Source organism: Marmota flaviventris, chromosome 7 (genome assembly GCF_047511675.1).
Source record: "Marmota flaviventris isolate mMarFla1 chromosome 7, mMarFla1.hap1, whole genome shotgun sequence".
Classification (NCBI taxonomy): domain Eukaryota; kingdom Metazoa; phylum Chordata; class Mammalia; order Rodentia; family Sciuridae; genus Marmota; species Marmota flaviventris.
In genome coordinates this window covers 97,040,289-97,061,500 of record NC_092504.1, presented here as the reverse complement: position 1 = coordinate 97,061,500, position 21,212 = coordinate 97,040,289, and the positions used below count along the sequence as shown (strand labels likewise).

General features: G+C 40.3%; 1 long non-coding RNA gene and 1 pseudogene across 1 annotated transcript in view; one reads left to right on the top strand and one right to left on the bottom strand.

Annotated features, from left to right (window-relative positions):
• LOC117794762 (uncharacterized) overlaps positions 1-17,399 on the bottom strand; it is a 34,563-nt gene extending 17,164 nt beyond the window's left edge. The window contains exon 1 of the long non-coding RNA XR_004618631.1: positions 17,150-17,399. This is a non-coding gene — a long non-coding RNA (uncharacterized lncRNA). The remainder of the gene's footprint in view (positions 1-17,149) is intronic.
• LOC114092885 (UPF0729 protein C18orf32 pseudogene) lies at positions 8,488-8,697 on the top strand (annotated as a pseudogene).
• Positions 17,400-21,212: the final 3,813 nt, after the last annotated feature.

The window sequence follows — 21,212 nt, the reverse complement described above, 5'->3', positions numbered from 1 at the left end:
AGGCCCTGGGTTTGATCCTCAGCACCACACAAAAATAAATAAATAAAGGTATTGTGTCCAACTGCAACTAAAAAAATAAATATTAAAAAATATATATTACTCATCCTGGGCTGGGAGACCCCTGAATGCAATCAAAGCTGTCATTCACATGAGATTCATGATATTTCAGTCTTAAAGAAAATGCCTTTGAAAGCAACAATTCAGTCTACGTTTTAGATTCTGAAGGAGTTTGGGGAATCAGGGGCAACGAGAGACGGCTCCAGTGGCTTAAGCTTCAATTACATTATATTGAACTTAATTTCTGTGGCTTCCAATCAGCCCCAGAGTATTTACCAAGAGAGGCCACAGTGGGAGGCAAAAAGGGAAGATAATAACAGCCCTAAAAAGACTTGCTTTCTGGCCAAGAAGGTCAAATTAACATCTTCAAAACAGTGAGAGGCCAAGAAATGCAAATTGCCTGGTACTGATAAGAAGTGCAGAAGCAGTTTTAGTAAGAAGGGAGATGAAGTGGTCTGCAGCAATCCAGGAAGGCCCAAGAAACAAAGACCATAGTCGGGCTCAGTGGTACACACCTAGAATCCCAACGATTTAGGAGGCTGAGTCAGGAGGATTGCAAGTTTGAAGCCAGCCTCAGAAACTTAGGGAAACCCTTGGCAATTTAGCAAGATCCTGTCTCAAAATAAAAATAAATAAATAAAAAGGGCTGGGGATGTGGCTCAGTGGTAAAGCACCTCTGGGATCCACCCCCAGAATAAAGAAAGAAAGCAAGAAAGGAAGGAAGGAAGAAAAAGAAGGAGGAGGAGCAGAAACAAGGATGGTGTCTTAGATTAAACTGAAGGGTAAGTGAGCCAAGGATGGCCAGGGTAGGAAGGAGCGTGCTACAGTCAAGATCAGCAGCACAGGCCACACAAGGACATTTCTCAGATGGAGGTCTCTCCTGAGGACCTCCATATGGAGGATGTCCATCTCCAGCCTCCAGCCATTTCCTCCCTTCCTCCAAATCACCTGGGATTCTGAGAACTCCCAAGCCTGAAACGTGTGGATTGTTAAGAGAATATGTGGAAATCTCTCCCCAGAATAGTAATGAGCAGCCTATGGGTCTCTCCACAACATTTTGAAGAAAATAAATGAGCAAATGTCAGATTCAAATAGATCCCTCAAGAAAGATAATTTTAGTTGACTCTTTGGAACTGGAATCCTGTCTGGGCACGTAGGAGCACACAGATATCAGTTACCTTCAGTTACTGAAGAAGAGCAGGTGTCTAAACAAAGCTGCTGCTAGTCAAACCGAATTAAAATGACACTGTACTCCTCCACAACCCTCGGGATTAGTAAGCATGCAGCAGGCCCAAGATCGTCCTCCTTACAGATGGCTTTTGAGGACACCTGTACTTAGTTAACTGTCACAGTCAATGGCTACATCTAAGCCTGACATTTTATCCCGAAAGGATCATAAAGCTGTAATAGTATAACACTGTTGAGCTTAGAACCCAGAAAAGGTGACTCCAGACCATTAGTCCAGGTTCTTGTAACTTCTGGCACATTCCTAAATCTCTCTGAGCTACCATTTAATTCTAAGTAAATTAAGCCAAAATGCAACTTATTTTTTATTTGCTATTACCTTGTCTGTTTGCAAAAAAAAAAAAAATCAGTAAGCATTTCCTCTATGCATATCTCTGCCAAATGTTTGAGGGAGGAAATGAAATACAAGAATGAATGAGGCAAGTTATGCCCTCAAAGACTGCAAATCTCTAAACAAGCTAAGTACAAGAGATGCAAGCTAAATGGGGCAGAGAGCGACTGAGGCTCTATGAGAGGCACAGAATTTGGTAAAGCAAGGCAGATGCTAAGCGATTAATTTTGAGAGAAGTTTTCTGGGATGACTCCTTAGAGGTATTTTTGTCTTGTATTTGAAGAACAGACAAAATTCTTCTGGGTGGACTGGGAAAAGCAATACGCCAAGATAAAAGAAGACTGTAAATAATTGAAGGCACAAGAATACACACAGGCATGATGTATTTGGAAAATGATGAGAGACCAGTGTGCCTAGAGAGGATACAATGCAAAATATGTTATTAAAAGTAGGTTGAAGCCGGGCCCAGTGGCGCACGCCTGTAATCCCAGAGGCTCTGGAGGCTGAGGCAGGAGAATCGCGAGTTCAAAGCCAGCCCTAGCAAAAGTGAAGTGCTAAGCAACTCAGTGAGACCCTGTCTCTAAATAAAAAACACAAAATAGGACTGGGGACGCAGCTCAGTGGTTGAGGGTCCCTGAATTCAATCCCCAATACCAAAAAAAAAAAATGTGGGTTGAAGGTAGATGAGGAGGAATTTAGAAGTCAGACTAAAGAGACGTAATTGAGCAGGATAGAGCATGTTAATATACAAGCAGTCTTGTGCTACCGGGATATAAATGATGAACTGGAGATTTTTTTTTTTTTAAGGCCAGTTAAGACAAGAAATCACCATATTCTTGGAATGAGAAGATGAAGGCCTGACCTGGTCAAGAAGCTGTGAGCATGGCTTAGAAAGAGGCAGATTTGGTGTATGGGCCATGGTGCAGAAAGTAGCAGAGAATGGCTTGGATGTTTCCAGTTGGAGGCGATTGCATGCCATCCTCCCCAGTGCTTTTCACGAACATTCCACCTCATGGACAGGACCACAGCACATCCACAGAGAAACTGGTGCCTATAGATCTAGATCTGCCCCGACCAGAATTAGCTCTCCATAGATTGAGACTAGAATATGATTTCAAATCCAACCATTGGGGGATGAAGATAATTCCCAATGAAGGAGAAGAAACACCAAGGAAAACAGTTCACAGAGGAAGATATCGGAACTGAGCTTCCTGGGGGCCACTGTTGGGCTGAGGAGATCACCCAGCAGTGACTGGACATACTCCCGCCGTGTTCTCACACAGCATTTGACAGAGTGGTGCCTGTGCTGTCAGACATTCATGAACATTTAGTGATATTTTGTATGGTTGGGGTCATTTATTTGTTTGGAAAGTTAACCTTTGGGGAAACTTAAAGATGGTTCTTGTTCTGGGGAATCTTCCAAATTGGAGACAGAAAGATGGAAGATGTGCTCAGCATTCAAACTTTATGGGAAAAAAAAAATTTATGAAACACTTCAGCAGAGTGTTGAGGCAAATGTTACGTGAGATCTTGTAATAGTTCCATGAAGGCCTCAATCTTTGGCCTTGTTAAGGGGGGACCAAGCCTTTGACCTGGTGGCACAGGATGGGGTTCCTTTATGTTAATTTCAGCAACAGTGGACCTTATTTACTTTAGCAATTGCCTTTGGTGTAAAACAACAAGTTGTATTTACTTCTACTCAATCATAGAATATCCTTTTCCCCAAAGATTCTCAGTGAGGGGCAGTGTCACTTGTGACCTTGGGGAGCTCTAAAGAGGTGGCAACCCAGAAGCACACTTCTGTACCCTGCAGCCTACATGACGTGCCCCAGGGAGAGAAGGGCCAACCAACCCTCTGACCATACAGTCCAACAGTAACTGAAAGTAAACGGTTCAGGGAAAAATGTGCAGAAGAGTTCCAGATTTCTCTAAAGTAAAGCTAACTCCCTCGTGTTTCCAGAATATTTGTTATTTATTGATTGAAAATGTTTAAAGGACTTGAATCATTAGAATCAATATTTTTAAGTGATCTTAAAAGCCCAGTATCCAGATTATCATCTCAAACAAATTAGGTGACAGTATTTGCTTTTACTGCATTTAAAAAACATTTGTAAAATATTCTTGAATGAATGAGATAAAAATGCAAAGCATACTTGATATCCAGATCTGGAACTTTCATAAGTTCATTTGTAGTTATACTTTCAAAGTGTATTGAACCAACTGAAACTTTATGATAGCCTATAACACAGAAAGAATATTCATAGCCTAGGGTTCCTATTGTGGATTATAAGATATATGCCTCCACTTATATTAGGCAACCTGCATAAATCTGCCAGCTTTAACCAAAGATAGTTCTTGATTCCTGCATTAGTTCATCATCTTACAGTTTGGGGAAGATTAGAAAATCATCTGAAAGAAAAAAAATGCACTTAGGAAATTCACTACTTCTTTCTTTGATTTTTAGGTAGTTTCCACAAAGATACTGTGGGGTGTTTTTTTTTCTTGCTTTGTTTTATGTGGCTGTTTTTCTTACAAAACAAATGAATAAATGTGGAACAAAGAGAATGCTTTAACAAAACTGAGTTTCACCAATATGTTTGGTTCTAAAAACAAACCTTCAACATGCAAACTTTCAAAAAATGAGTAAACAACTGCATTCTTTGTAAAAATGTGGGATTTGCCTTCTTGCCACTCATGGGAATGATTTTAGGCAATGGCTTTCCAACATGCAGATTCCCATGACACAAGGTCAATGGGGCACTAAAGAGGAAGGCAAAGTACAGACCCTTCTCTGAGCCTTGGGCACCATCTCAAGTTAAATTTCCTCTGCCCTGGGCCTCTCTCAGTTGGCTCATTTCTGAGTCTCGGCCTCTCCTGCTAAAACTTGTCTAAATCTCACAGCTCCTCTGGGTCACATACTCAGTGAAAAAAAATGCCATCTGCACATGTTGCTTCCCATCTTCCTGAGGGAAGACACTGGTGACACACAGTATTTCAGATTTCCAGAGTCATTTCCAGTAATTAACTATTCTTCATGGCAGGAGTCCATGAACCATTCCATTCTATAGATGGTCAGGCTGAGCCCTGGAGATTGAATGACCTGCCCTGTGAAAATCCCTTACAGAGCAATGGCAGAGCCAGGTTCAGAAGGTAGGGCCCCCTAGGAAACAGGTCACTCCTCATGCAAAGTCAGGAAACCAAAATGCAGCCTAGGGTTCAGTTGCAGGGGAGAACTTTTGGTCAGCCTAAATATAGCAGCCTAATCTGGAAGACAGCCAGTGCTCTGGATGCCTGCTCCACCGGCTCACGCAGAACACTCTAGGATGCTTAATTGCCACAGGTGGGTCACACAGTTCTTCAACATTCTTCCAAAAATAAACCATTTCTGAACCTACCTATGTGTTGATGGTATTGTCATTTTAAAATTCAAGGTAAAAAGAGGTAATGGTGAGTCAGAGGGAACAGAGGTGGTTGTTTTTGGATAATTGGAGGTACATTCTGTGAATTGCTGGGAAGTCATTTTGCAAATTGATTTTCTTTCCTCTTTTTAAAAATTTCTTGAAGACATCTATGTGATTTGTCCCATACAGTATAGTTTTGTAAAACCCTAAGAAATGTATTTTCCCTTCTGTGACTCCAATCCTCCCAGGTCAGGTGGGGGCTTTTGTGTCTGCCTCATATTCAGAGTTGTCTATCTGGAGCCTGGAGGTACCTGTTCCATGCAGGGATGTGAGTCTAGCATGTAGACAGTGAAGTCCCTTCCCCACTCCAAAGGGAACCCCCAACTCTTTGGGTGACTCAGGAATGGTAGAGCAGATGGGTATGAGGAAGGTCTATGAAGTCAGACCCGAGTATGAGTCAGGGTTTCACTGCTGACTGCCATTTCCATATTCAAACCTCATGTCATTAGTTTCCATCTCAAAAATAATAACACCGGCCCCTCCTTCTTCAGAGGCTGGGATGATCAGCAGAGGGAATAGTTCAAGTGATTGATTAACATATGATCTCTACTGAGTATAGTTTTAGGAAACCTCTAAATAATCATCTCAAGCAATTTAGGTAATAGAAATAAATTTTACTGCATCTAAAATACTTTCATGCTGGATGCTATGGTGCATGCCTATAATCCCAGGAACCCAGGAGGCTGAGGCAGGAGGACTGCAAGTTCAAAGCCAGCCTCAGCAATTCAGTGAGGCCCCAAATGACTTAGTAAGACTGTGTTTCAAAATAAAACATTAAAAAGGACTGGGGATGTTGCTTAGTGGTTAATCACCCTTGGGATCAATCTCTAGTACCAAAAAAAAAAAAAGTTCATAAAGCATAAGTTGGTATATAGCATTAGGTACAGGGCATTAGGTATGGGTTAGTAGGTAGAGGGTAGTGTTAGTTTTATCAATGACAGGGATCCCACGCTGTAACTCATAGAAAATATTTTATGACTACCAGAAATATAGAGCAACAAGTCTTCTTAATTGTTTTTTTTTTTTTTAATTTAACTTACAATTTAAAGTCAAATGCATTTTCTTCTGCACCAGTAGGTGAGTGGATGACAGTGGCAGGCCAGCTGGAGCCTGGCTCTGATGAACTGGCTCTGTTAAGTGTTATTAGTGGCCTGCAGTATTCTCCTGTGCGTTCTCCTTTCCTCCAAGCAAAAGCCATATGTGCACCTCTCTCATTAACTGTGTAGGGGAGTTTAAAACTCCAGCTGCTTAGTGTTTCAGGCAGGGACCAACAGAAAACATTAATAGGAGAAAAGCAAAAATATTTTGATAATTTTTTTTTTACATGTACATGGAGGACTCATAAGAAAAATGAAGACCCAAAGAAGCAGTGAGAGCCAAAGGCTTTCACACTAGGTTTGGTAAAGAGTAGCAAACCATGAACGGTGCCTAGACAAGGGAACCTGGGCCAGGGAGGTTAATTTTGGAAAAGTGACTAGACAGATAAAGGTTAGTTAAACAAGGTTTGTTTGTACAGATTTCTTTTGGCCTCAGCTCCCCTGTCTCTGGTGTTAAGAATGTTTTCTTCCTCCTGGTACACGGCAGGCACCTTTCACATGACAAAGGCAGTCAGAGTGCCCTTCTGGCATCTGACACCTTTCAAATATCTTTAACTCAAAACAATCAGTGTCCAAGATAAGGATGTTTGGGGTTGGTGGGTTCTGCCCTCTTTTGCCTGCATCCCAAATCTCATGGCTGACCAGTGTCCATTCAGGTCTGTTGGATTACATGTGTGGAACCTTCTACGGCTAAGAGATTTCTCTAAAGGCATAACCTACATGCTGAGTTTCCCAGACCATCAAAGCCCTCAAGTGAGCCTTTCCAGTCATTGGTTAAAGAAGGTCAAAGAAGGCAGGGCAGACGCAGGGAGTTCCCTGGGCTTTGGTCCCACTCTCCAGCTAAATTCCGATGTTTAAGCATAATCCCCAATTAAAAAAAAAAAGAGCTGCTTCTTGCCACTTGAAACTGGCTTGCCCCATGTTTTTTTAAATGTTTTTCTTCTGAAGCTGGGCAGGCAGGGTTGAGTAGCTTGAATTTTGTTTATGTGCTTTTAAAAGTCTAATTATAACTCTTTGAAAGCTACTCTGCAAAGGGCTGTATAAAAGAAGAGCTAGACGGGTGGCCCCCTCATGCTGGCAGGGATTAAATATGCATGTTACTTCCAGGGCTAGGTGCAGCTGCTGTCACTAATGCCACAACAAATAACCCTGAGACAAAGGTTTGCTGGATGCATTGTGAGGTTTTGTCAGGTGCTTAGGACCAGATCTGATAATGGAAGGTGAGTGCACTCATGAAAACATAGCTGCTGCCTCTCTAAGCTAGTTAGGAGCACCAGAGTCTCCCCAAATAATCTCCTTATCTCCTTCTCTGAAAATGTTCCAAGCCCTTCTGCATTCTATAATTAAAAGGTCAAGGTTGGAATCTAAAAATCTCTTCTAATGCCACAGTGAGCCACTTAATAAATGGAGAGTCACTGACTAGTTAGAAGACTGCACTAAGGAGAAAGTGAACAGTCAAGCCTCTCAGAACAAAGAGCTTGGAGTAGGGAGTTGAGTTGTTCATCTTATTACTGGACTAACCCAATGAGGATAAAATAGATGTTCTCATCAAATGTATCCATGGGAGGATCCTTAGGATGGCTACTCCTCTCTTTTCCCACAGCCCCTTCTCTTCACCATAGAACCTACAGTCCACTAAAATTATCTAATGTTTGGGTTAAGAGTTGTCTTTTTTTCCCAGGGCCTATTTTTGTTATTGTTTGCATATGGAAGGGGCAAAGTGGCTTACAGGCTTACTTCTCAAAGTGAGGTCTGTACCCCCAGTGGCATCTGCATCACCCGCGGGCTTGCCATAAATAAAAACCTCAGGCTCCACCTCAGATCTACAGTTGGGATCCATTCTGCCAACACCCCTCCATAAAGTACATGCACAATGAAGTTTAAGAAGCTCTGACCACAGCTTAGAATAACTTCACTTATTGTTGGTTTGCCATGTTGAGAAGACAGTGTATCTTTTCTGGATGTTGAAAGAAAGGTGTGGATACTCAAGATGCTGTACCTCATTCTATCCCTTAATAGAGTTAATTGAATATTCCCCAGGGCCTCTAAGCTTCTCAGTCCTAGGAAAGTTACTGTACCAGGCTGGACAGGAGCTCATTCCCCACCCACCCCCACCCCCCCACCCCACCCCTGCCACCCCCCCACTCCCCCCCCACACCCCCCCACACCCCCCACCACACACCCCCCCCACACCCCACCCCACCACACACCCCCACACACCCCCACCCCCGCCACAAATGGCAGACTTTGCCTTTGGGGCTTCCTGGTTGTGGCTTAGGAGCTGGAGCCTGGGACAATGGTGTGCATTCCTTCATTCCAATTCTGCTCTGGATCTACAAGAAATTCCTGGAGCCATACATATACCAGGTGATTTCTCCTTTTGTTAGTCATATATGGTCTTGAAAAGCTATAAAAGAATCCAGCAATAGAAACAAAGTAAACTGAAAGTAAGAATGGATTGCCAACCAAAGGACCAACAGGAATCCACGATAAAAAGAAAGACTAATACAGTTTTCCCAAAGGATCTCAACTGTATTAAAAATGGATCTGATAATATGAAGCATTTTTTCTGTAATTGTCTCTGACCTTTTTCTCTGAAACTAGGATTCCAAATAGATAGTTTATTTACCTGATACTTATTGAGAAATACATGGTATTTGTATTTCAAATGTACTAGATGATATTTGATGACCTCGTTCCTGAGATCCGTTTCCATTACAGTAGCTTGCCTTTCTATCGCTGCTCTTTTCTTTTAAATATTTTTTAGTTGTTGATGGACCTTGATTTTATTTATTTGTATGTGATGCTGAGAATCAAATCCAGTGCCTCACACATGCTAGGCAAGCGCTCTACCACTGAGCCACAACCCCAGCCCTCATTGCTGCTCTTTTAATAATATGAATGCATAGGCTTGTGCCCGTAAACACGCACTACTTCAAACCTTGGGCCTCCAGCATTCCTTCACATGATTTTGACTACTTTTTACTCTAATTCTACAAGTCCTTCTAATTTGAGTGGAGTAAGTTTTACTGTAAAATAGTATAGATGACAATGATGTGAAACAAAGATAAAATTACCGTTTGACACAATGGAGCAGTTTTATCTGTGAAAGTAAGTAACTACCGTTCATTGCTCTCAGGAAGATAGAAAAGAAGGAAATAGGAGAAATTTCTCTGAAAAATGAAACCTTTTACATACCATGTAATGTATATTATAAAATGATAATGATCTTGCCTTCCTTCCATTCCAACACATGCATTAAACATCCAGTTTAATTTGTGTGTGGGGGTGGGGGGTGGGGGGAGGCCACTGCACCAGTTTGTTTGTAGGGATGCTGGCTCCAGCTGCTAATGGCCAGGTCTCTATGCTTGGGTCTGTCTAAAAATCCCTAGGGGAGGAAGAGGAGTCCCCCATATACTCTGGCCTCTGTCTGCAGCTTTGCTCTGTTCTTAGTGCAGCCTCTGCCTCACGTCTCTGATTGTTTAATGCTATTGCATTAAAATGTTTAATTTTAATGCTGCTGCAGACCCTGTCTCCAACCACCCACAGAGGAAGGGGACCCTTGGCATCCCTCCAAGACCCAGGGCAGTGCACTCTAGCCTACTGTCACCTGCAGGTTTTTGCATCTGCTTAATGGTCAGTTCCAGGTGAGATCATTTGCCTTCAATAGCCACCTCCATGCTGGAGAGGGGACCAGGTGTGTGAGAGATGAGAGGAAAGGGCACCCACAGATGGTGGAAAGTAGTGGCTGGAGGGCAAAGTTGATCACCCAGCACCACGCCTTGGAGGCACTGAAGAAGAAACTCGGCTCAGTTTAGTCTATAATTCAATGTTTAGGGTTTTTTCCCTGAGCTCTGCTACAGTGTGAGCTTCCCTCCATTTCCCTGAGCAAACCTTTGGTAAAGTCTGCTGTGAACAACTCTTTGGCAAGAGAGCTAAGTTTAGAAAAACCCTGTGGCCTGAGGTCAGGTGGTGTGGGGAGAGGAGAACCACCCCAGACAGCCATTGGCTGGCTGGTGACCTAGATTTCAGCAGAGACAAGAAGTTGGGGGAACACAGTGACCCGGAGAGTGTAAGCCCCCAGGATTCGCGGAAATTCCACTGGATTGCCACATCACTGGACTTGTCACATCATTAGACTTGTCACAGCATGTGGGACAGAGGAACCTGGAATTATTATTTTTCTATTGAAAGTAAGTTTTCTATTAGAGGAAAAGATGACCTCAGAAGGCTGAAATGGCTTGGTCACTTAGGAAGAAATAACACAACTGAACATAATTGTGCATTTTCCTTCCAGGCCGCACAGTCTTGCTGGAGAGTAAGCAAGATTAGGTTGAGTGAGGGCCAGCAACAGCCACTGCAATCTGCCCACCCCTAAAGCCATGAGTCCTCACCCGTGGGAACTTGCTTCCTGCTGGGAAATCCTCTCTCTCACTCCCTGAAACTCGGCTCCCATTCCTTTCCCACTTCCCCTATCAGAGTGTCTATGTGTTTGAACTCAAAGTCTGAATGATGTTCAGGACCCCTCGTGTGGGACCTCTGGGCCCCAAGACCATTCATGCTAACAAGTAACCAAGTACCTAAGAAGGCCACTGAGAGCAGGGCAGGATCGCCACAGGGAGCCACCAAGTCCTGTGGCCATCATAGCTGAGTCTCCACTGAGCTGTGGCCAAGAGACACTGAGGCAAGAGAGCAGGAAGCTATTCAGTTGCTGCCATCCAAGAGCAAAAAGCTCTGGCCTTTCCTTTCTGGAAGTTCTCTTTTTCTCCTTAGCCACACACAGATGGCCCAAGGAATGAGTGATACCCTCGCCTTTAAAAAAAAAAAATTAATAACAAACTTTATTGAGGTATAATTTACATAAAATAAAATGTTTCCTGTTAAGCTTACAAATTGTCTTTTATTTGTTTTTTTGTGAGCCTTCCTTAGTGCAGGAGTGTTGACGGTACAAACACCTATAGCTGGTCAGGTCCTGTGGTGCTGAATTTCCCTGTCACGGGCTTAAAACACAAATCATTTCCCTAGCAGCCTGTAAATCTGTCAGGAAACCATTTTCATCTTCAGATTCTTCCAATGCCTCTTCTAAAGGTCCTCAGCCTCTAGAGGGCGTGAGATTCATCTGGGGAGTCTTGTCAAAGATGCAGATTCCAGAGAACTCTATGCTGGTTTGAAGCTGGTGGTCTGCAGACCACTCTGGGAGGGGCTTTGGTCTTCACTGTGCTAACTCCACATTTCCCCCACTCAATCCCAGCTCCTCTGCTCCTCCACAACCTCCATATCTTCAAATTCCCTTCAGGATCATATTTATTCTTTTTATTTCTAGTACATTACTGTCTCAGTCACCTACTGCACCATCTTTATTTTTAGTTTCCCTGATCCCTTTGCAATTCTTTTTTTCTGAAAACATCCTCTCCTTCCTCATAATTCTGTCCTTCGTCCTGATTCTACCTCCTACCTGAACTTCCGGAAAAAAAATCACCTTGTAATACACACACATACACACACACACACACAAAAAAAAAATACATGGTAAGGGAAATTTCACTTTAAGTACTATTAAAATATTTTAAATGCCAAAGATCCCTTATTTACAGGATTAACAGAAAAACCTCAGAAACCTCAGAAGCATGGGCCAGCAAGAAACAGTGATGAAATCTATTTCAAAATTATTGCAATGGCCAAATCGTTTCCCCTTTAAATAGGGAGCTATTCCCAGTTTCCACTGTAATACTCAGCACCGTCAAGATGTTTCACTGTTCCCTGTCATCTTAAATGACTGGATTCTACACTAAAGAGTTTCATTGTCACCTGCATTCCTTACTTTAAATGAAAAGTGAAATGTTGTGAAGGTCCGTATTTACCAAATAGGTTAAGGAAAAAGTCATGAGAACATAATTGAGTTTGCAGGAACAAAAATCATTTTTTTAAGGAGTAAAATTGAAGTTTTAGATTCAAATCACTTTTTACTAATTCAAATTCTTTTGGTGAAGACTTCAAAGCTTGAAAAAAGAGAGAGGAATTAAGAATTGAGCTATTGGAAACTTGGCGAGACAGGTAATAAATTATATTTGAATCATTTAGAAAATTTAATTTGGCATCATTTATAAATGTGGCATTGGATAATATCACTTAAATTTAGCTACTTTAATAAAGAGCTATATGTCTATGGAGTGGTGAGCAAAGGGTCTAATCTCCACACAGGCCCAACCAGAGCCTCCACACAGTGCGGTGTGACTGCCACCTAGTGGCAGCATATCCTCACCACAGGAGTCCTACCGGTGGAGGCCCTGGAGCATCATCAGACTGTGAGGCTGACCCACAAAATAAGGCCACCTGGCAGGGAGAGTAGTTATATTTCCTATAATATCTACTCCTGTAGCTTCCAGGGTTATTTTAAGAAATATGTATTTGTTCGTGCAATTTCAAAGAAAGTCATACAAGGACATGTAAGCCACAGTTTTTACCTGTAGGGAGTTTGTTTTGTACAGGCTCCAAGTAGAGGTTCAAGTTCCCATTAATTTAATTCTAGCTCAGAAAACATTTTGTTGCTTTAAAAACAGCACTAAAATTTGCTGATTTTTGCATCCCAGGACTCAGTAAGGAAAAAAACAGTGGCTAAGTCAGAAGTGTGGGATCCATTCCAACCAGCAGTAGAAGTTCAGGCAAGTGCCTCCATATTTTCTAACCCATTAAATGGCGGCGATTGAAGTAGGCTCTCTCTGAGACACTATCCAGGAAAAGTTCTACTACTCCCATTCATTTCTTAACTTCCACCTCAGGAGGGCCAAAACTTTTTTGGCTAAGCTGTTCTCACATTATCATGGGTGATTTCAAGGTTGATTCATTTTCACAGCTGAATCTATCCTGGTTCCTCTGGAAGGCTAAGAATCCCAGCAACATCACAGCTGATCAATTGGGCAAATAATGTTTGCTGTTTGTCATTGAAACCTATGGGTTAGTACAGTTCTTTTCAGCTAAAGTTAGACCAAGAAGACCAAAAGTATTTGGATAAGGCCTGCAAGATCCAAAAGTGTGTAGCCTGACTCAGTCTCATTTTGCGGGGTGAGTGGCTGCTTTTGCAAATGTTAAGTGCAATAGCTGGTGAGTTTGAGGATTCATCTTAGTCCATGCTTTTGCTAAGCAGAAATCAGTGCCAAGATGATTAAGCATGACCTTTCCATACAGATGGTGCCTCACTTCACCAGCACAAACAGCACCTGTCACATTAACCCTGAAAAGCAGATGTTTACATAGTTTTAAGACAGTGTCTTAAATTGGTAAAGTAAGTGCTTTAATAAAAGACCTGGCAGAAGAGAGCACAATATCATTGAATCTATTTACATTACCTGGTAAGAATGCCATACTGTAATTCTTAGAAATTAGGAGACATTTATACATAGCACTCTTCTTAAGTTATACCTACATGAGCTTTCTTAAAAATTTTGGATTAATGTATGAACACTGCCTTATCTGAAGGCATGTCAATTCACTTTGATAAGATGTGTTTTATTACGAATACACAGTACTCAACAACAAGGCATGGTAGTCCACACCTGTAATCTCTGCTTCTTGGGAGGCTGAGGCTGGAGGATGGCAAGTTCAAGATCAGCCCAAGCAACTTAGTGAGACCCTATCTCAAAAAATACAAAGGACTGGAGCTATAACTCAGCGGTAGAGAGCTTGCCAAGCATGTGTGTGAAGCTGTGGGTTCAAGTCCAAGTATTGAAGAAAATTAAGTTTTCTGGCTTTAATACAATGTATGTGTGGAACATAGCATCAACAACCTTGAATGTTTGTTTCAAAAAGTCACATTATCTCAAAGGTAAAAGGGATTCTAAAAGTGATTGTGATTTAGAATGATTTTCCTCCAAATATAAGAACCATTTTTATCAGACACATACAAGATGGGGTTGGAATAGTTTATTCCAGATATAGACAATAGGAATTGAGAAACAGTAACGAAACCAAGAAGAAGCCAGTCTGCTTTTTATCATTACAAGAAACCAGCAATCCTAAATAATGTCAGGGATGAATATACCTCCCTGCAGAGTTAGACCATTCCTTACTCTCTCCTACAGACTGAATGCTGGTGTCCCTCAAAGTTTGTATATTGAAACCAACTAGTCCCCAGTGTGATGGGTGTGGGGCCTTTGAGAGGTGATTAGGTCAGAAGGATGAACACCTTTTGAATGGAATAAGTGCCTTTATAAAAGACTCTCTCTCTCTCTCTCTCTCTCTCTCTCTCTCTCTCTCTCTATATATATATATATATATATATATACATACACACACACAATGGAATACTATTCAGCATTAAAAGAAAATAAAATCATGGCATATGCAGGTAAATGGATGGAGTTGGAGAATATAATGCTAAGTGAATTCAGCCAATACACCCCAAAACAAAAGCTGAATGTTTTCTCTGATATAAGGATGCTGATTCATAATGGGGTTGGCGGGGAGCATGGAAGGATTAGACGAACTCTAAATAGAGCAAAGGGGAGGAAGGGGAAGGGAGGAGGCATGGGAGGGTAGGAAAGACAGTGGAATGAGATGGACATCATTACCCTAAGTACATGTATGAAGACATGAATGGTTGTGACTCTACTTTGTGTACAACTGGAGATATGAAAAATTGTGCTCTATATGTGTAATATGAATTGTAATGCATTCTGCTGTCATACATAACAAATTAGAATAAAAAATAATAACAAAAAAAAGAATATAAGAGACCCCAGAGAGCCCTGGTCTGTTATTTGTAAACCACCCAGTCCATGGTATTCTGTTAAAATATCTCAAACAGACTAAAACACCCCGACAACCCAACCCACTAATTGTCCTACTTTCTCTGCTGTCTACTTTAATATTGAAGTGACTAAGAGCATACTGCATTCTACTTGTTACAACATAAGTTGCTATTTCATATCTCCTAATTATCAAATCAATATTTTATAATTTAGAAGATATAGAAACACTGTTAAAAAGCATTTGAAGAATTATCCATAATTTACAATTCAGAGCTACTTGCAGCCTACCCTCTGGTGTGTTTCCTACAGTATCTTCTCTATCAGTTTCTTCTTTCCATATTCAGGGTATTTTCTTTATTTATACTAAAGATATATAATAAATCATATTTTTAAATATTGCATAATATTCCACTCTAGGTTGTTTTCAGTCTGTCACTCTTATAATGCAAAAATGAAAATAACTCTATTATGTATTTATAATGTATTTGTCTAATTATTTTGGTAAAAATTCCTAGAAATGTAATCACAAGGTCAGAGATTAAATAAAGGCCTTCTTATAAAGGCCTCAGGATTATATTGCTAAATGACTAGCTTACATACCCAAAGCATATATTAAAATGCTAATCGTTTGAAAACACACCAAAATTTAGTATTATCAGATGAATATGTGCTTTTTTGCGGGGGTGAGGAGGGGACACTCAATGGATTGATTACTTTTATTTTTTAAAATTCGTACCATTTCTATCACAATTTACGTCTTTGATTACTATTGGGATTTTTATTTGCATTTTATTTTTCTTTTTTCCTCTTTTGGTACTGGGAATTGAACTCAGGGGCCCTCCACCACCGAGCCACATCCCCAGCCCAATTATGTCTTTTATTTAGAGACAGGTTCTCACTGAGTTGCTTAGCACCTCACAGTTTCTGAGGCTGGCTTTGAACTCATGATTCTCCTGCCTCAGCCTCCTGAGCCCCTGGGATTATAGATGTACACCAATGGGCCCAGCAGCATTTTCTTATTTATGAATTTCTGCTCAAGTCTTTTGCCCTTATAAATGGTCACCCTTTTGAAACTTACTTTTTACTGAAAGCTGGATGAAGAAACGCTATCTTTAATAAGGTAACATGCCTGGATAACTCTCCTATTGAACAGTCTCCTCTGCTACCAGGGACCCTCTACTGCCAACAGGCCCTGCCCACAGGAATCACGCACTAAGCCTCCTTTCCATTCCTTGAAACTTCACACCTTCTGAGACCACCATCACAGTCCCCTCCGTGGTTTTTCTTTCAGACTGATGGACACTTCACCACACTGGTTGTTCACAATTTCAATGAGAGCAGTAGAATAAAGATGTGCAATAATTAATTTATAGGAGAATGAGATGGGACTTTGAACTCTCTCAATAGTGCTATTTGTTTCTCTTCATGTTATCTAAACTGTCCATCATCTTTTTTTCTATCATGTTCACAGAAATTTCTTAGTAAAAAAGCTAACAAAACCTCCAACTCTTTTCACATAAACTCTTCTCAAGCCACACTCTTTATCCTGTGCTTATTAACAGATCAATTTGAAGCCCCGAAATCTTTGCGTTCAGGGTAAGTGTGGTATGGCAGACACCACCAACAGAATACAAAACTGTTTTCCTCTCTTCTCAGCACCCACCTGGGTTGTATTTCCTAGCTTCCTTTGCAGTTAGGTACAGCCACAGGGACAAGTTGTCCTCAGAAGAATGGAAGTGTTTGTGTGTGTCCCCACCTGTCCTTACTGCTCTCTGGGTTCATAAAACTGAGAGCAACTTTGAAATTCATGTGTTAAAGATGGCACTGCCACTGTCAGTTTGGTTTTTAAATGACTGTGAGGTGGAAAGTTCTTTCCACTGATCTGAATATCCATGCTGGACAGGTATATGAATAAGAAATTAAAAATTAACTTCCTCTGTATTGAACTATTGAACTTTGGGTCTATCTGAAGTAGCAATTTAGATACTGTGACTAAAATAAGAGAAAGTGAAGCATGGGGGTGGAGGGGTCGAGAACGAAATAATTTGTGTCAGTTATTCATCTCTTAACTCTCAATTTCATTCCTGACCTTCTCTGACCCCTTATGTCACAAGGCCTGGAAGCCCACAAACAGTATCTTGCTAATTCACTTATCAGCTGCCTTCCAGAAGGATTTTGCCAACTGGGAGAATTATTTATTTATTTACTTACTTTTTAGTTTGGGGCTGTGCCTCCAACACCAGGAACAGCTAGTAGCAATGGACAGCTGCAAGCACCGAGAACATCATAGACAGTGTTCAGCTGCATCAAAGAGGCATGTTCTCCTGGCTTCCCAGCTGACCGCAGCAGTACCTCCTGAAATCATCAGCGAGTGTGGATTTCCATGGTCTAGTTCAAAGGTGGGCTACGGCTTCTTGATCTTCCCCTTATTCCTCTTGTTCTTCCCACACTTTCACTGCCAGTTCCTGCTTTATATCCTTCTCTGGATGAAACACCTAGAGGAGCTCCTCTTAACTGGACACTCCCATTGTACACAACTTCTCTTCCTGGTGCTGCTCACCACTATGAAGTTCTTTAACATTTCTGATTTCTTCAATGATAAAATTAAAAATAGAAGCTGCTCTAACACCTGGAGACTAAATAATACACTATTGAATGACCAATGGATAGTGGAAGAAATCAGGAATGAAATTATATAAAAAAAAAACACTTAGAGTTAATTGAGAATAGCAACACAACTTATCAAAATCTCTGGGACACTATAAAGGTGTTTCTAAGAGGAAAGTTAATTGCATTGAGCGCATTCTTTAAAAAGGCACCAATTAAATAACTTAATTTTTCATCTCAAAGCCTTAGAAAAAGAAGAACAAATCAACACCAAAAGCAGTAAGACAGGAAATAATTAAAATCAGAGCTGAAATTAATGAAATTGAAACAGCAAAAAAAAAAAAAATTCAGAAAATTGATGAAACGAATAGTTGGTTCTTTGAAAAAAAATAATTAAATTGGCAGATCCTTAATCAAGCTAATAAAGAGAAAGAGAGAAATGTCAAATTACTAAAATTCAAGATGAAAAAGGAAATATCATCATGGACACCAATGAAATACAGAAGATGATCAGAAAGTAGGAAAACTATCCTATTCACAATAGCCTCAAAAAAAATTTTTTTAAATCTAACAAAAGAGGTGAAAGACATCTACAATGAAAATCATAGTACTCTAAAGAAAGAAATTGAAGAAGACCTTAGAAGATGGAAAAATCTCCCATGTTCTCAGATAGGCAGAATTAATATTGTCAAAATGGCCATACTTCCAAAAGCACTATATAGATTTAATGCAACTCCTATTAGGTTCTGAAACATTATTCATAGAAATAGAGAAAGCAGTCATGAAATTCATTTGGAAAAGTAAGAGACTCAGAATAGCCAAAGTAATTCTCAGTGAGAAAAGTTAAGCAGAAGGCATCACAATACCAGACTTTAAATAATACTACAGAGCCACATGGTATTGGTACAAAAACAGACATGAAGACCAATGGAACAGATTAGAAGACACAGAGTCATACTCACATAAATACAGTTATCTCATAGTAGATAGAGGTGCCATAAACATACATTTGAGAAAAGATAGCCTCTTCAACAAAGGTGCTAGGAAAACTGGAGATGTGTATGTATTAGAATGAAACTGAACCTCTATCTCTCACTTTAGACAAAACTCAACTCAAAATGGATCAAATACTAGGCATTAGACCACAAACTGTGCACTTACTAGAAGAAAATGTAGGCCCAACTCTCCATCATGTCAGCTTAGGAACAGACTTCCTCAAAAAGACTCCTAAAGCGCAAGAAGTTAAATCAAGACTCAATAAATGTACAGTAGATGGGGTAGAGAGAGATGATGGGAGGGGAGGGGAGGGGAGGGGGGATAGTAGAGGATAGGAAGGGCAGCAGAATACAACAGACACTAGTATGGCGATATATAAAAACGTAGATGTGTAACCGATGTGATTCTGCAATCTGTATACGGGGAAAAAATGGGAGTTCATAACCCACTTGAATCAAATGTATGAAATATGATATGTCAAGAGCTATGTTATGTTTTGAACAACTAATAATAAAAAAAAGACTCAATAAATGGGGATGGATTCAAACTAAATAGCTTCTTCACAGCAAAGGAAACAATCAAGAATGTGAACAGAATGGAGAAAATCTTTACCACCAGCACTTCAGACAGAGCATTAATCTCCAGGATATACAAGGAATATAAAAAAACTTGACAGCAAAAACACAAATGATCCAATCAATAAATGGGCTAAAGAAATAACAGGCATTTCACAGAAGAAATACAAATGGAAAAAAAAAAAAACGTGAAAAGAAAATGTTCAACATCTCTAGCAATTAGAGAAATGCAAATCAAAACCATGCTAAAAACCCCATCTCACTCCAGTCATAATGGCAATTATTAAGAATACAAGCACATACACATTGCTGGTGGGACTACAAATTGGTACAACCACCCTGGAAAGAAGTATGGAGATAACTTAGAAAACTTGGAATAGACTCACCATTTGACCTTGTTGTCCCATTCCTCAGTTTATACCCAAAGGACTTAAAATCAGCATACTACAGTGACACAGTCATTTCAATGTTTATAGCAGCTCAATTCACAATAGCCAAGCTATGGAACCAACCTAGGTGCCCTACAATAGATGAATGAATAAAGAAAATGTGGTTTATATACACAATGAAATATTATTCGGCCCCAAATAAGAAAGCAATTATGGCATTTGCTGATAAGTGGATGCAGAATATCATGCTAAGTGAAATAAGCCAGTCCCAGAAAACCAAAGGCAGAATATTCTCTCAGATATGTGGATGCTAACCCACAACAAGGGAGGAGAAGAATAGAAGTTCATTGGACTAGACAAAGGTGAATGAAGAAAAGGAAGAAGGGATGATAATAGGAAAGAGAGTAGAATTGAGTATATCTTTCCTAGTTTCATAATAAATAGATGACTAATATAACTCTACATAATGTACAACCACATTAATATGACCTAATTGGAGCAAGTTGTACTTATTCTATGTATGTATAATATTTCAAAATATACAGTCATGTAAATAAATAAATAAATGACATTACTGATTTCTAACTTTATCACTTATTTGTAAATTACAGCTGGGCATGGCGATGTACCCCTGTAATCCCAGTGACTCAGGAGGCTGAAGCAGGAAGATCACAGATTCAAGGCCAGCCTCAGCAACTTAGTGAGACCCCATCTCAAAATAGAAAATAAAAAGGACTGAGGATGTAGCTCAGTAGTAAAGCACCCCTGAGTTAAATCCCCTTTCCCACTCCCATTACAAAAATATGATGGACATGGTAGCACACACTTGAAACCCTATTGTCTAATAAGACTAAAGCAGGAAGATGGCAAGTTTGAGGCCAGACTTGGCAACTTAGCAAAACCCAGTCTCAAACTAAAAAATAAAAAAGGGATGGGGTAGAAAATAGGTCAGTGGTAGAGCAACCCTGAGTTCAATCTCCAGTTACACACACAAGAAAAATAAAATACAAAATCGTATGATTTTGCTCTGCCTCATGAACATGTTTATGAATCCAAATAAAAGTGATTATGGCTACTCTTTATAATTTATAGATTCCTTTTTTTTAAGATTGTGGGTAAATTTCCCCTTACTGATCACACATTTCTTTTTCTGGGCCTTTCAAAATCTTTTGAATATTTTTAAATTCTGATCTAGTCAAATACATTAGTTATTTCTTCCTTTGAAAAAAAGACTAATATGGGGGCTGGGGTTGTAGCTCAGTGGTAGAGTACTTGCCTCACACACGTGAGGGCCTGGGTTCCATCCTCAGCACCACATAAAAATAAATAAATAAAAATAAAGATATTAAACTAAAAAATATTCAAAACTAAAAAATAATATTTAAAAAAGAAAAAGACTAATATAACCTATGGCCACTGAGGGTGATTGTATTTCTTACTCAAGGCCAGAGCTTAGTTGTTTCAACACCACCTGTGGGGAAATAGTTTCAATACCCAGCGGCCTGACTTCTTGTGACCACCAAGAACTGCTTGAATGCCAACAATAGGCTTGGTCACAGGATCCAAGGTGGACACAAATGAAGAGTGACCTCAATATCTCAAGTTAGTGTTTCTTGGGCTTGTATTCATTCACTCTTGGGCCTTTATTAAAACAAGCAGGACCTCTGCCCTTTGGACTACAGATCCTCCCGTTATTTCTGGAAGGGC